A 13,241-nucleotide genomic window follows, 5' to 3' on the forward strand; every position below is an offset into this window, starting at 1 on the left:
AAAGATGAGAAGAATAGTAAGAGGTCAATATGGCTCCAACAGAAATTCTTTAAAGTTGTGAAAATCCATAAAGGGGAAATTTGAAAAATGACTAAGGGGGAGCACAAAAGACTAGGACTAGCATGTAGGAACAAAATCAGAAAGGCTAGGGCCCAAAATGAGTTTCACCTTGCAAGGGACCTAGTAAGAGACAGGTGAGAGGTCCCAGAGGACTGGAGAAGGGAAAATGTAGTACTTATCTTTCAAAAGAGGAACAAAGAGAATGCAGGGAATTGTAGACCAATCAGCCTAACTTTGATACCTGGAAAAACACTGGATCAAATTATTAAACAATCATTTAGGAAGCCCCTGGAGGATAATAGGGTTACAAGGAATAGCCAACATGGATTTGTCAAGAGCAAATCATGCCAAATCAACCTAATGCCCTTTTTTAACATGGTTACTGGCATGGTGGATGGGGGGGACACAGTAGATATGATATATCTTGATTTTAGTGCCACCAAACATTCTCATGAATAAACTAGGGGAATTACTATAAGGTGCTAGGAAAAACGGTCAAAAGACTGAACTCAAAAGCTATCAATGTTTTTGTGTCAAACTGGGGGAACAATTCTAGTGGGGTGCAGCAGGGGTCAGTCCTGAGTTAGGTACTATGCAATAGTTTCATTAATGGTTTTGATCAGGAGTCGGCAACCTTTCAGAAGTGCCGTGCCGAGTCTTCATTTATTCACTCTAATTTAAGGTTTCACGTGCCAGTCATACATTTTAACGTTTTTAGAAGGTTTCTTTCTATAAGTCTATAATATATAACTAAACTATTGTTGTATGCAAAGTAAATAAGGCTTTTAAAATGTTTAAGAAGCTTCATTTAAAATTAAATTAAAAGGCAGAGCCCCCTGGACTGATGGCCAGGACCTGGGCAGTGCGAGTGCCACTGAAAATCAGCTCACGTGCTGCCTTCGGCACAAGTGCCATAGGTTGCCTACCCCTGACTTAGATCTTACCCAAAAATCATGCTGATGCCAATCCTTTAGTATCTAAAATCTAAAGGTTTATTCATAAAAAGGAAGGAAGGAAGGAAGGTGAAAGCTACAATTGGTTAAAGGAAACAATTACAACCAGTAACGGGAAAGTTCTTGGTTCAGGCTTGAAGCAGTGTTGGAATAAACTGCAGGTTCAAATCAAGTCTCTGGAGTACATCCCCAGCTGGGATGGGTCATTCAGTCCTTTGTTCAGAGCTTCAGTTTGTAGCAAGGTTCCTCCAGAGGTAAGAAGCAGGATTGAAGACAAAATGGAGAAGATGCATCTACTTTTATAATCTTTTACCTTGGGGTCAATGCTCCCTTAAGCTTAGAAGCCTTAGCGTTCTCTCCATGGACATGTCCCTGCAGGCCTTGCTGAGTCACAAGGTGTATCTATCTTCTCTCAATGGCTCAATTGTACAGCTCATGGTCCTTAATGGGCCATCAAGCAGGCTAGGCAGAGCTGATGCCAAACTGTCTGGGGTGTCACCCAGAAGCATAGCACAAGTTTGAAATACAGACAGACATACAGATCTATAACTCATAGTACAAAGGTGATACAAACATATAAACAAGATGATCATAACATTTTTGCAGATATCTTACATGGCATATCCAGCTGTGACTGGTGTCCCAGTGGGGGCTAGCTATGGTCACTCAATTAGGGTGAACTGTAAAGTATGGACCAGATAATCCCCATAAAACTGGGGGATAGTCCAATACTTATAACTTCACATACAAAAATGACACACACATACAGATTGCATAATCGTAACCAGCAAATCATAACCTTTTCATAGACACCTCATGCAACAACCTTTGTACAAGATTTGCTGCAACTATAGAACAGTGGCTGCAACAATGATCTATATGGTCATATTCTAATCAGCTAAAATCACACGGGTAGCTCAGGGTTCAGGGAGGGGTAACTAGGTGCTGTGTGTGGACAGGGGGGTAGCTCAGGGTGCAGAGAGGAGTATCTAGGGGCTGTCTGCGAGTATGGGGTAGCTCAGGGTGCAGGGAGGCTGTAGCTTGGGGCTGTGTGTGGGCAGGGGGGTAGCTCAGGGTGAAGAGAGGGGGGTAACTCAGGGTGAAGAGAGGGGTATCTAGGGGCTCTGTGTGGGCAGGGGGGTAACTCAGGGTGCAGAGAGGCGGTAGCTCGGGGCTGTGTGCCAGGAGGGCTCCTCTGCAGTCCCTGTTCCCCGAGGGCTCTGCCAGCCAGGGAGTCGGGTCCCCCACCCAGGTGGCTCTTACGGGCCATGGGAGCAAAGGGGGCTGGGAGCTGAGGAGCAGCTTCAAAGCCCTGAAGCAGTGGGAGCCGAGGGCCAGCCGAGGGCCCGCACTGCCCAGCTCCGGCTTCCGGCCTCCCACCAGGCCAGGGAGCAGGAAGAGAAGGAGGTGGACCAGGGGCGTGGAGCTGCCCTGGGACTTCCCTGCTCTTGCACTGTAGCCTGGGGGGGGGGGGCAACACCCCTGTGTCTCCCCAACTCTGCCCATGGGTTCAGGGCTTCTGCCCCGTGGGGCTCGGGGCTCCGGAATTCAGCCCAGCTGCTCCCACCTGCTCCTGGCTCCAGCCCTGCGGGAGGTGCTGGGCTCGGACTCTGGGTTTTAGCCGCAGGGCCCTGTGGACCCCTGTTGAGAACCGCTGCCTTATAGGGGGCTCTCTCCCCTTCCCCACGTCTCACCCCCCCCCGTTCCATTTTCAGGGTTCGTTCCCCCAAGGGGCCGGATGAGGAGCTCGATGGGGTGGATGAGAAATTCTTCCAGGTGTTGGAACAGCTCAACTCCCAGAAGTAGGGTCCTGGGTGTGGGGGGAGGGGGGCACGGGGGCTGGGGGTAGATGGGGAGAAAAGGGTGCGGAGGGGAGAGGGAGGAGGGTCTGGGAGTAAATGCAGAAGAGGGGCTGGGGAATGGGGGGCTGGGGGTAGATGGGGAGAAAAGGGTGCAGAGGGGAGAGGGAAGAGGGTCTGGGAGTAAATGCAGAAGAGGGGCTGGGGAATGGGGCCTGGGGTATTGGGGAAGAGCATGGGGGAAGAAAGAGGGAGGGGTCCCAGGAAGCAGGAGGGATGTAAGTGAAGGTGCCATGGGGGGCAGGACACAGGGGGTGAGGAATCAGGGCAGGGGAAAGGCAGAGGGGGAAGGGTGCAGGGGGGGAGGCAAGAGAGAAGCAGTGAGGAAGAGGAGGGTTGCCTACCCTGGCTTAGATTATGGATTGCAGAATATAATTATAATATTTGCAGATGACATCAGGTTGAGAGGGACTCCAAATACTTTCGAGTACAGGACTAGATATTGAAACAAAGTTGACGAATTAGCAAATTGATCTGGAATCAATAAGATGAAATTCAATAAGGACAAATGCAAAGTGCTACACTTAGGAAGGGAAAATCAAATGCAGAGCTACAAAATGGGGAATCTCTGGCTAGGTGCTAGTACTGCTGAAAAGGATCCGGAGGCTATAGTGGATCACACATTGAATATGAGTCGGCAGTGTGATGCGGTTGGGGAAAAGGTTAGTATCATTCTGAGGGGTATTAATAGGAGTGTCCTATGTAAGACACGGAGGTAATTGTCCCACTCTCCTCAGCATTGGTGAGTACATCCCGATGTGCAGAACGAGTAGCAAATATGGCAGGTGACCAGCTTGGCTTAACCAGGGCCGCCCAGCGGGGGGCAAGTGGGGCAATTTGCCCCAGGCCCCGGGCCCTGCAGGGGCCCCACAAGAATGTTAGAGGCTCCCCCCCCCCCCCCGCCTCCACCTTTGCCTTCCCCCATCCCCCGGTGCCTCAGCGCGCCATGTCCAAGAGCGACCCTGGACAGCGCTGCAGTGGCGTGGCTCGGGTGGGGCCTGAGGTTCTCTGCTCGGAGCCGCGTGAGAAGGGGGCGGGGCCTGAGGTCCTCCCGCTCGGAGCCGCGTGGTAAGGGGGCGGGGCCTGAGGTTCTCTGCTCGGAACCGCGTGATAAGGGGGCAGGGCCTGAGGTTCTCTGCTCGGAGCCGCGTGGTAAGGGGGCGGGGCTACGAGCTCCGGGCTGAGCTGAAGGAGCTCCTGGATGCGGCTCACTGAGGCTCTGGGAGAGGGGGTGAGAAAGCATGGTAAGCTCCTCTGAGCCAGGCACCCCCCGACCCCATCCCCCCCCAGCCCTGACCCCCAGCTCTGAGCCCAGCCCCTCTGAACCGGATACCCCCCTGACCCCATCCCCCCACAGCCCTGACCCCCAGCTCCAAGCCCAGCCCCTATGAACTGGACACCCCCTGACCCCATCCCCAGCCGCCCTGACCCCCCAGCTCTGAGCCCAGGCCCTCTGAACCCGACACCCCTGACCCCATCCCCCCACAGCCATGACGCCCAGCTCTGAGCCCAGCCCCTCTGAGCCAGGCCCCCCCCGAACCCATCCCCCGCCACCCTGACACCCAGTTCTGAGCCCAGCCCCTCTGAGCTGGGCACCCCCTGACCCAGAGCCCAGCTCCCCACCCAGCCCTGGGCAACAGCAGCACCACCCCCAGGCAGCGACAGCCCATTGGCACAAACCATCACCCAGCGACAGCTGGGTATTTTCAAATTATTAAAAATTAATTTTTGAATGTATTTCACTGGTTATTTTTTACATTTCCAAATACATGTTACTAGAGTATTGCAACTTTTTTTTATGGAAGGGGCCCCCAAAATTGCTTTGCCCCAGTCCCCCTGAATCCTCTGGGCAGCCCTGGCCTTAACAGAGAAATCTTCGGTGAGTTTAAACACCAAAAGGAAGATTACAAGAAGTGGAAACTTGGACACATGACTAGGGCGGGGTATAAAAATATTACTCGAGCATGCAGGGGTGTAATCAGGAAGGCCAAAACTCAACTGGAGTTGCATCTTGCAAGGGATGTGAAGGGCAACAAGAAGGGTTTCTACAGGTATGTTAGCAACAAGAAATAGGTCAGGGAAAATGTGGGATCCTTACTGAATGGGGGAGGCAGCTTAGTCACTGATGATGTGGAAAAAGCTGAAGTGCTCAATGTTTTTTTTTGCCTCAGTCTTCACAGACAAGGTCAGTTCAAAGACTGCTTCACTGGGCAGCACAGTATGGGGAGGAGGTGAGCAGCCCTCAGTGGTGAAAGAACATGCTAAGGATTATTTAGAAAAGCTGGACATGCACAAGTCCATTGCGCAGGATGAAATGCATCCGAGGGTGCTGAGGGAGTTGGCTGATTTGATTGCAGAGCCATTGGCCATTATCTTTGAAAACTCGGGGCAATTGCTGGATGTCCTGGACAATTGGAAAAAGGCAATGTAATGTCCATCTCTTAAAAAGAGAAGAAGGAGAATCTGGAAAACTACAGCTTCCCCTCAGTCCCTGGAAAAATCATGAAGCAGGTCCCCAAAGAATCCATTTTGAAGCCTTTGGAGGAGAAGAAGGTAATCAGAAACAGTCAACATGGATTAATCATGGAATATCAGGGTTGGAAGGGACCTCAGGAGGTCATTCAGTCCAACCTTCTGCTCTAAGAAGAACCAATTACCAGACAGATTTTTACCCCAGTTCCCTAAATGGGTTGAACTGACAACCCTGGGTTTAGCAGGCCAATGCTTAAATCACTGAGCAATCACTCCCCACCACACCCAAAAGGAAATCCTGTTGGAGAATGCGGGCATCAATCCCGCTACTTCTCACATGCTAAGCAAGCAGGCTACCGTTTGAGCTAATTCCCCACATACACCAAAGTAAAGTCATGCCTTACCAACTAGATTGCCTTCTATGATAAGATAACTGGCTCTATAGATATGGGGAAAGAAGTGGATGTGATATATTTTGACTTCAGCAAAACTTTTGATACAGTCTCCAACATTATTTGCCAGCAAATTAAAGAAGTATGGATTGGATAAATGGCCTATAAGGTGGCTAGATTGTCAGGCTCAACTGGTAGTGATCAACAGCTCAATGTCTAGTTGGCAGCTGGCATCAAGTGGAGAGCCCCAGGGGTTGGTCCCGGGGCTGGTTTTGTTCAACATCTTCATTAATGATCTGGAGGATGGCATGGATTGCACCCTCAGCAAGTTCGTTGATGACACTTAGTTTGGGGGAGAGGTACATACGCTGAAAGGTAGGGATAGGGTCCAGAGTGATCTAGACAAATTGGAGGATTGGGCCAAAAGAAATCTGATAAGGTTCAACAAGGACAAGTGTATAGTCCTGCACTTAGGATGGAAGAATCCCATTCACTGTTACAGGCTGGGGACCATCTTGCTAAGCAGCAGTTCTGCAGAAAAGGACCTGGGGGTTACAGTGGATGAGAAGCTGGATATGAGTCAGCAGTGTGCCCTTGTTGCCAAGGTAGCTAACGCCATATTGGTCTGCATTAGTAGGAGCATTGCCAGCAGATCGAGGGAAGTGATTATTCCCCTCTATTTGGCATTGATGAGGCCACATCTGGAATATTGTGTCCAGTTTTGTGCCGCACACTACAGAAAGGATGTGAACAAATTGGAGAGAGTCCAGTGGAGGTTATGGAAATGATAAGGAGGCTGGGGCATATGACTTATGAGGGGAGATTGAGGGAACTGGGCTTATTTAGTCTACAGAAGAGTAGAGTGATGGGGGATTTGATAGCAGCCTTCAACTACCTGAAGAGGGTTCCAAAGAGGATGGAGCTAGGCTGTTCTCAGTGGTGGCAGATGACAGAACAAGAAGAAAGAATATCAAGTTGCAGTGGGGCAGGTATAGGTTGGATATTAGGAAAAATTATTTCACTAGGTAGGTGGTGAAGCACTGGAATGGGTTACCTAGGGAGGTGGTGGAATCTCCTTCCTTAAAGGTTTTTAAGGCCCAGCTTGACAAAACCCTGGCTGGGATGATTTAGTTGGTGTTGGTCCTTCTTTGAGCAGGGAGTTGGACTAGATACCTCCTGAGGTCTCTTCCATCCCTAATCTTCCATGATTCTATGATTCTACTGGGTCCAGTTCTAGGTGCCACACTTTAGGAGAGATTTAGAAAAACTGGAGAGGGTCCGGAGGACAGCCACAAAAATATTCAATGGTTTAGAAAACCTGACCTAGGAGGACAGGTGAAAAAAACTGGGTATGTTTAGTCTAGAGAAGAGGAGGCTAAGGGGAACCTGAGAACAGTCTTCCAATATATTAAGAGCTGTTCTAAAAAGTATGAGGGTCAATTGTTCTCCATGTCCGCTGACGGTAGAAAAACAAGTAATGCGCTTCATCTGCAGCAAGGGAGATTGTGGTTAGTCATAGGAAAAAACTTTCTAACCTTAAATGGAGTTAATCTCTGGAATAGGATCCCAAGGGAGGTTGTGGAATCCCCGTCACTGAAGGTTTTTAAGCCCAGATTGGACAAACACCTGTCAGGGATGGTTTAGGTTGACATGGTCCCACCTCACAAGAGGGGGATGGACCAGGTGACCTCTCGATGTCCCTTCCAGGATGATATTTCTATGATTCTACTCTATAAAATGTCTTCTGAGATGAAATCCCCTGTGCTTTGTTCCCCTCTGTTGCCTGTTATCTGGCGACCAGCTAGCCAGGGTCCAGGGAGTTAGAAACATTACTCTGAGAAAACAAAGTTGGTCTTGAAAGTTTTCTAAGAACCAGGAGAAGAAGGAAATGACTTAGCCCATGGGGAATGCAGAAACAACAATTTTTCAGAGAAAGATGTAGACATTTATTAGTCTTGCTGGTGCCGGCCAGAGGCCGTGCGGTGGGGGGTGGGCGGTATGTGACCACAAATGCCCCCACCCCCCAGATTAGCTACTTAGCTGATACTGACCATGCTTACATGGACTGAGCATGCTGGATAGCACTGCTGAAACCGGCTGCCCTCATTCTGCGCCCCCACTATGGGCAGGCATGGGTCATCTCTGTCGGGGACCATCAATCCCGACCTGTAGACCCACCATCCCAGTCCAGAACTCTGACTCTCAGAGAGCTCCATTTGTGCTCCCCAATGTCTGACTCTGAGAACTGTTTCCGTTCGTGACACGACCGTGCGTGGGGATGCACCTTTCACTGCCACGGGGATGAGGAGATATCCCTGCTTATATGTTCAGCTTGACAGTCAAGCCTCAGGGATGACAGCCTGCTACAGATGGAAGGGTTTTACCGTCCAGGCCCTGCACACTGGTGGTTCATCAACACCACAAAAAAAACCCCACTGCAGCCAGTTTCAGAGGCCGAGTCAATTGATCCCATAGGGCGGACCAGACTGGACACAGCCCCAGCTGTGCAGAGCCCAAAATGCTCAGTGTCTGCACATGTTGGGGGCCCGACCCTTTTCCCAGCCATGTGGCTGGGTGTACATGGCCCCAGGACAGCCTATCACCCACCTACGCATTGGGAACCTTTCCCTGAGGTATCCTGACCCCACCCAGCTGCGGTTGTAACCCCTTTAGGCCGAGGAAGAAAGGCTGCCCCCTCCTCAGACAGGCCATGAAGAGGCCGCTCGTGGGGGATGGGAAGATGTCGTGTGGGAATGAATATGGGGTTCTCATGCTCTGTGGGTGCTGTATCAGTCGTATTAGGGCACCCCGAGGGAGTGGCACGGATGAGGAGAAGACCAGGGGGTTTTATGTATTTATGGGTCATGTCTTCAAGCTCTTCTCCACAGCTTTGTGGGCACAAAATCCAATTTACCACAAGTGAAGCCAAAATTTGCAGGTGATCCCATGACTCCTGATGCTGGGGGTTTACGAAATACACCAAGGTATTTCAGGAGAGCTCGGAGGTTGATGGAGAAATGGACCGGGGCCTCAGTGCAATTTTAAGCCACTTTCTGGGGCCCAGAATAGTAGGCGCGTGAAATGTTCAAACGTCTGGACTGCCAGGGTTACATTTCCAAATGGTCACCCCTGTTGTGTGAGGACGTTTGCTCTTTACTCAACCATGCCAGCATGGGGCAGGCCCAGAGGAACACGGCTCCAGCAATGTCTGTTTAAGGCCTTCCCCATCACCCATCACCATAATATCAGTGCTCCCCCACCTCCAATGTGGTCTACGTGCTCCCCATCGTCTGGGAGAATTTCTGCCATGGACTCTGTGGCTGCGCTACAGGAAGTCACAGCAGGGCCCCCATCCCCTTCTTACTGCTCTGAGACGCACACTGGGGAGGAAGCAGGGAGCTGAGCCAAGCCAGCCGGTGACTCAGCATCAGACGCACTCCCCGCCAGATGAGCTGCTGGAGCAGAGGAAACAGGCGAGCTCCAGATGAGCCCAGCGCCAAGTGTGCTGGGCTCCAGGCAGGTCCCAGGGGGCTCTGCTCCCAGAAGTACTTGGGGTGGGAGGAAGAGATGTCCCGTCCCAGAGGGACTTTCCCCTGGGTTCTTTCCTCCAGAGAGAGGTTGTTTTCCAGCCACCAGCTCCCTCCCTCATGCCCCCCATGTGTCAGTGGAGTAATGCTGAGGTTTCTGAGGGTGCCTGTGTGGCCCAGCTCCCCACGAGGGGAGAGCGAACGTGATCTGTGGTTTACTGCTGACTCTATAAACCCCGCAGGGCTGAGGCACGAGCACTGTCACTTTTCCCAGACGGTGACGATGCTGATCTTGATCCTGCTGCCTGCGGCCTTTCTCCTGCCCCCTGGGGCTGGGGCTGGTGAGTGAGTGTGGGGGGATGAGGGATCCTGTGGAGTGGAGCCTGGAGCTCTCTGGGCTGTTTGCAAATGCTGGATCCTCCCCAGAGTCAGATGTGTCTGCCAGGCTGATCCTGGCTCCCAGGACCCAGCTAGAGTAGAGTTTGGAGGTGCGGGAGAAGGAGTTGGGTGGTGGAGCTGGTGTTGAGATAAAGCCCCTGAGAGATACATAGAGAGCTTGAGAGCATGAGAGAGACACAGGGGTATCTTAAGTAGGGGCTAGGAGCCAAGACTCCTGGGTTCTATCCATTGCTTGGGAGTGGTATCTAGTGATTAGAGTGGAGCTCGGGGATGGTAGTCAGGAATTCTGGATTCTAACTCCTTCTTCCTTTGTCTGTGGTGTCATTTTAAATTGAAGCTCTTTAGGGAAGGGACTGACTTTCCCTGAGGGTCTGTGCAGCACCCGGCACAACAGGGCTCTCATCTGGGTTGGTGGCACCATATGCAAACAACAGCGACAGACTGTCAAAACAGCCTTGTTCATATGGACATCAAACTAACAGCCATGAGTCGTCTGTTAAAACATTCAGATGTGAGCTGCACACTAACTTGTATTGCTTTAATTAACCTGATTTAAAACCACATCTGTGGTTCAACTCTGCCTGTGGCTGCCCTGATATTGATTTAAACTTGGCCAAAGAGTTGGAAGCTTCCCAGGGGCCACTTAACCTCAGAGAACCAGCCTTCAACCCATACAAGTGCCTCAAGACGTGTATTTGCACAAGGTTAAAACAAACCAGGCAGTCTAGCAATTCCTACTATATGGAGATATACCTATCTCATAGAACTGGAAGGAACCCTGAAAGGTCATTGAGTCCAGACCCCTGCCTTCACTAGTAGGACCAAGTACTGATTTTACCCCAGCTCCCTAAGTGGCCCCCTCAAGGATTAAAGTCATAACTCTAGGTTTAGCAGGACAATGCTCAAACCACTGAGCTATCAGTCCCTCGCTGATAGTTAGAGACCTTCTCACTTACACCTCCATCTATCCCTGCCCAGTTTATCCCCATTTGTTCTTCTGCCTACATTGTCCTTCAGCTTCACCAGCTTTTCCCCCCGTTCTGTTCCCTCCACCCTGATGTCTTTACACTGATTGTCTAGCTTTGACTTCATCTACCTGGGCTGAGAAGTTTCAGAGTTGGTCTGAAAAGTTTTTTCCCTAGGAAATTTCAACTTTTCATTGAAAACCCCCAAAGTAATTTGTTTTCTAGTAATTTTTTATTAATTTTCAAAAGATATAGAGAGAGAGTGAGAAAACAAACAGCAAAATATACATAAACTTCTCATAATGCATAAACACCTCATAAGATATTAAGTATTTTCTACCTCACCTTAGCTAGGCTTGAAACATTTAGTTATCTGTAGTATGAATGGCTAGAATATCAATCCCTTATTGTATTCCACAATTTACAAACAAAATATGCTTTATAAAAATCCAGCTAGTTAAAGAAAAATTATTAAAGTAAGATAATGGCTAGAAGCAAAATTCAAATAAGAGGGATAGATACAGGGAGCAGAAGTGGGTAGGGAAGAGGGGGGTTGAGGTGGGAACATGCATTTGATAGGATCATCAGATACTTCCAGGAGAGCATCTCACATCTCTAACAACTTTTCTTGTTACATTGTAACTTTAGTTACATTCGCTAAAAGAACATAGGGGGTTTCTATTGGAACGTAACTTCCCCAAATGTATACACATGTAATCTATGTACAGCTGTGTAAAAATTAGAGCAGTGTAAGGAATGTTAAGAAAAAAATATGTATAATGTGTATAAATATATTGTGTAAATATGTGGAGTGTTTAGGACCTAAATCAACACTCCTTGTTGTAAAACTCTTGTTTTGTAGGCTTCAGATGAATTGGTTTTGTTTTTAAATAATATCTCTAAAATCCATTTGAATTGTGCGTTCAAAGTTGCAACACTGAGAAACACTTTTTGCCATCCACAGGTAGCTAGTGGTGTTTGGCTTTGGTATTTAGCATTTAACCCTTAAGGTACCTTAATGCTTTATAAGTTCAATATCTTTTTAAAAGACCAAAGTCGTGGCTGCAGCAGGGCAGTCAAACCCAGGAGAATGGGGGAAAATTCCGGATTTGTTTTTTAGTAACAAAATAGCAAATAAGAGTTGTAGTCAAAAATAAATAAATAAATAAAATTTAAAAAAAGACAGTGCCCCAGACAGAGCCTTAAGGTGGCTCTGTGTCATCAAACTGTCACTTTGATAAGGCTACATAAAAACTCTGTGAGCACAAAAGAAACAGTTACACCGTATGTCAAAATGAATATGGCTAATGTTATAAAAGTTAAACTATGGAAGGAATGTGCGTTTTCTCCAAAACGTGCAGTGTATATTGTAGAAGGGGTAAAAGAAATGCAAATGCATACCATACTGCTTAATTAAGATCCTATTAGGGCTCCGAAGGGAGCCACAATAGGCTGTTTTCTTTTTCAGATGGCTGGATGGTTTGGAAGCAGGAGTTAAAAGTGGAAAGTAATCCAAATTCTGGTGGAAGTTGATTGTGTCCCTTGTAAGACAGAGTCTCTCAACTGCTGATGGCTTTGGATCCAAAAGCAAGCCAGAAAGCGTCAGTGTTAATGCAGGTTTCAGAGTGGTAGCTGTGTTAGTCCGTATCAGCAAAAAGAACAAGGAGTCATTGTGGCACCTTTCAGACTCACAAATTTATTTGGGCAAAAGCTTTTGTGGGCTAAAACCCACTTCATCAGATGCTTGCAGTGGAAAATACAGTAGGAAGATATTTTTTCATGTTCTCTGTGTGTATATGTATATATATATATGAAGGTTGCCATACCAACTCTAACGAGACTAATCCAGTAGCGGAAAAATTAGCATGGGGAAATAGTTTTCGTTTGTGTAATGACCTATTCACTCCCAGTCTTTATTCAAGCCTAATTTAATAGTGTCCAGTTTGCAAATTAATTCCAGTTCTGTAGTTTCTCATTGGAGTCTGTTTTTGAAGTTTTTTTGTTGAAGAATTGCGACTTTTAGGTCTGTAACTGAGTGACCAGGGATGTTGAAATGTTCTCTGACTGGTTTTTGAATGTTATAATTCTTGATGTGTGATTTGTGTCCATTTATTCTTTTGCGTGGAGACTGTCCGGTTTGGCCAATGTACATGGCAGAGGGGCATTGCTGGCATATGATGGCATATATCACATTGGTAGATGTGCAGATGAACGAGCCCCTGATGGTGTGGCTGATGTGATTAGGTCCTATGATGATGTCCCTTGAATAGATATGTGGACAGAGTTGGCACCGGGGTTTGTTGCAGGGTTTGGTTCCTGGGTTAGTGTTTTTGTTGTGTGGTGTGTGGTTGCTGGTGAGTATTTACTACAGGTTGGGGGGCTGTCTGTAAGCGAGGACTGGCTTGTCTCCCAAGATCTGTGAGAGTGAGGGATCGTCCTTCAGGATAGGTTGCAGATCCTTGTTGATGCGCTGGAGAGGTTTTAGTTGGGGGCTGAAGGTGACGGCTAGTGGCGTTCTGTTACTTTCTTTGTTGGGCCTGTTCTGTAGTAGGTGACTTCTGGGTACCCTTCTGGCTCTGTCAATCTGTTTCTTCACTTCAGCAGGTGGGTATTG

General features: G+C 48.5%; 1 pseudogene; it reads left to right on the forward strand.

Moving 5' to 3' along the window:
- The first annotated feature begins 9,408 nt into the window (after positions 1 to 9,408).
- The window catches only part of LOC122173114 (cathepsin G-like), a 181,541-nt pseudogene continuing 177,708 nt past the window's right edge, over positions 9,409 to 13,241 (forward strand).

This window comes from Chrysemys picta, chromosome 13 (genome assembly GCF_011386835.1).
Source record: "Chrysemys picta bellii isolate R12L10 chromosome 13, ASM1138683v2, whole genome shotgun sequence".
Taxonomy (NCBI): Eukaryota; Metazoa; Chordata; order Testudines; family Emydidae; genus Chrysemys; species Chrysemys picta.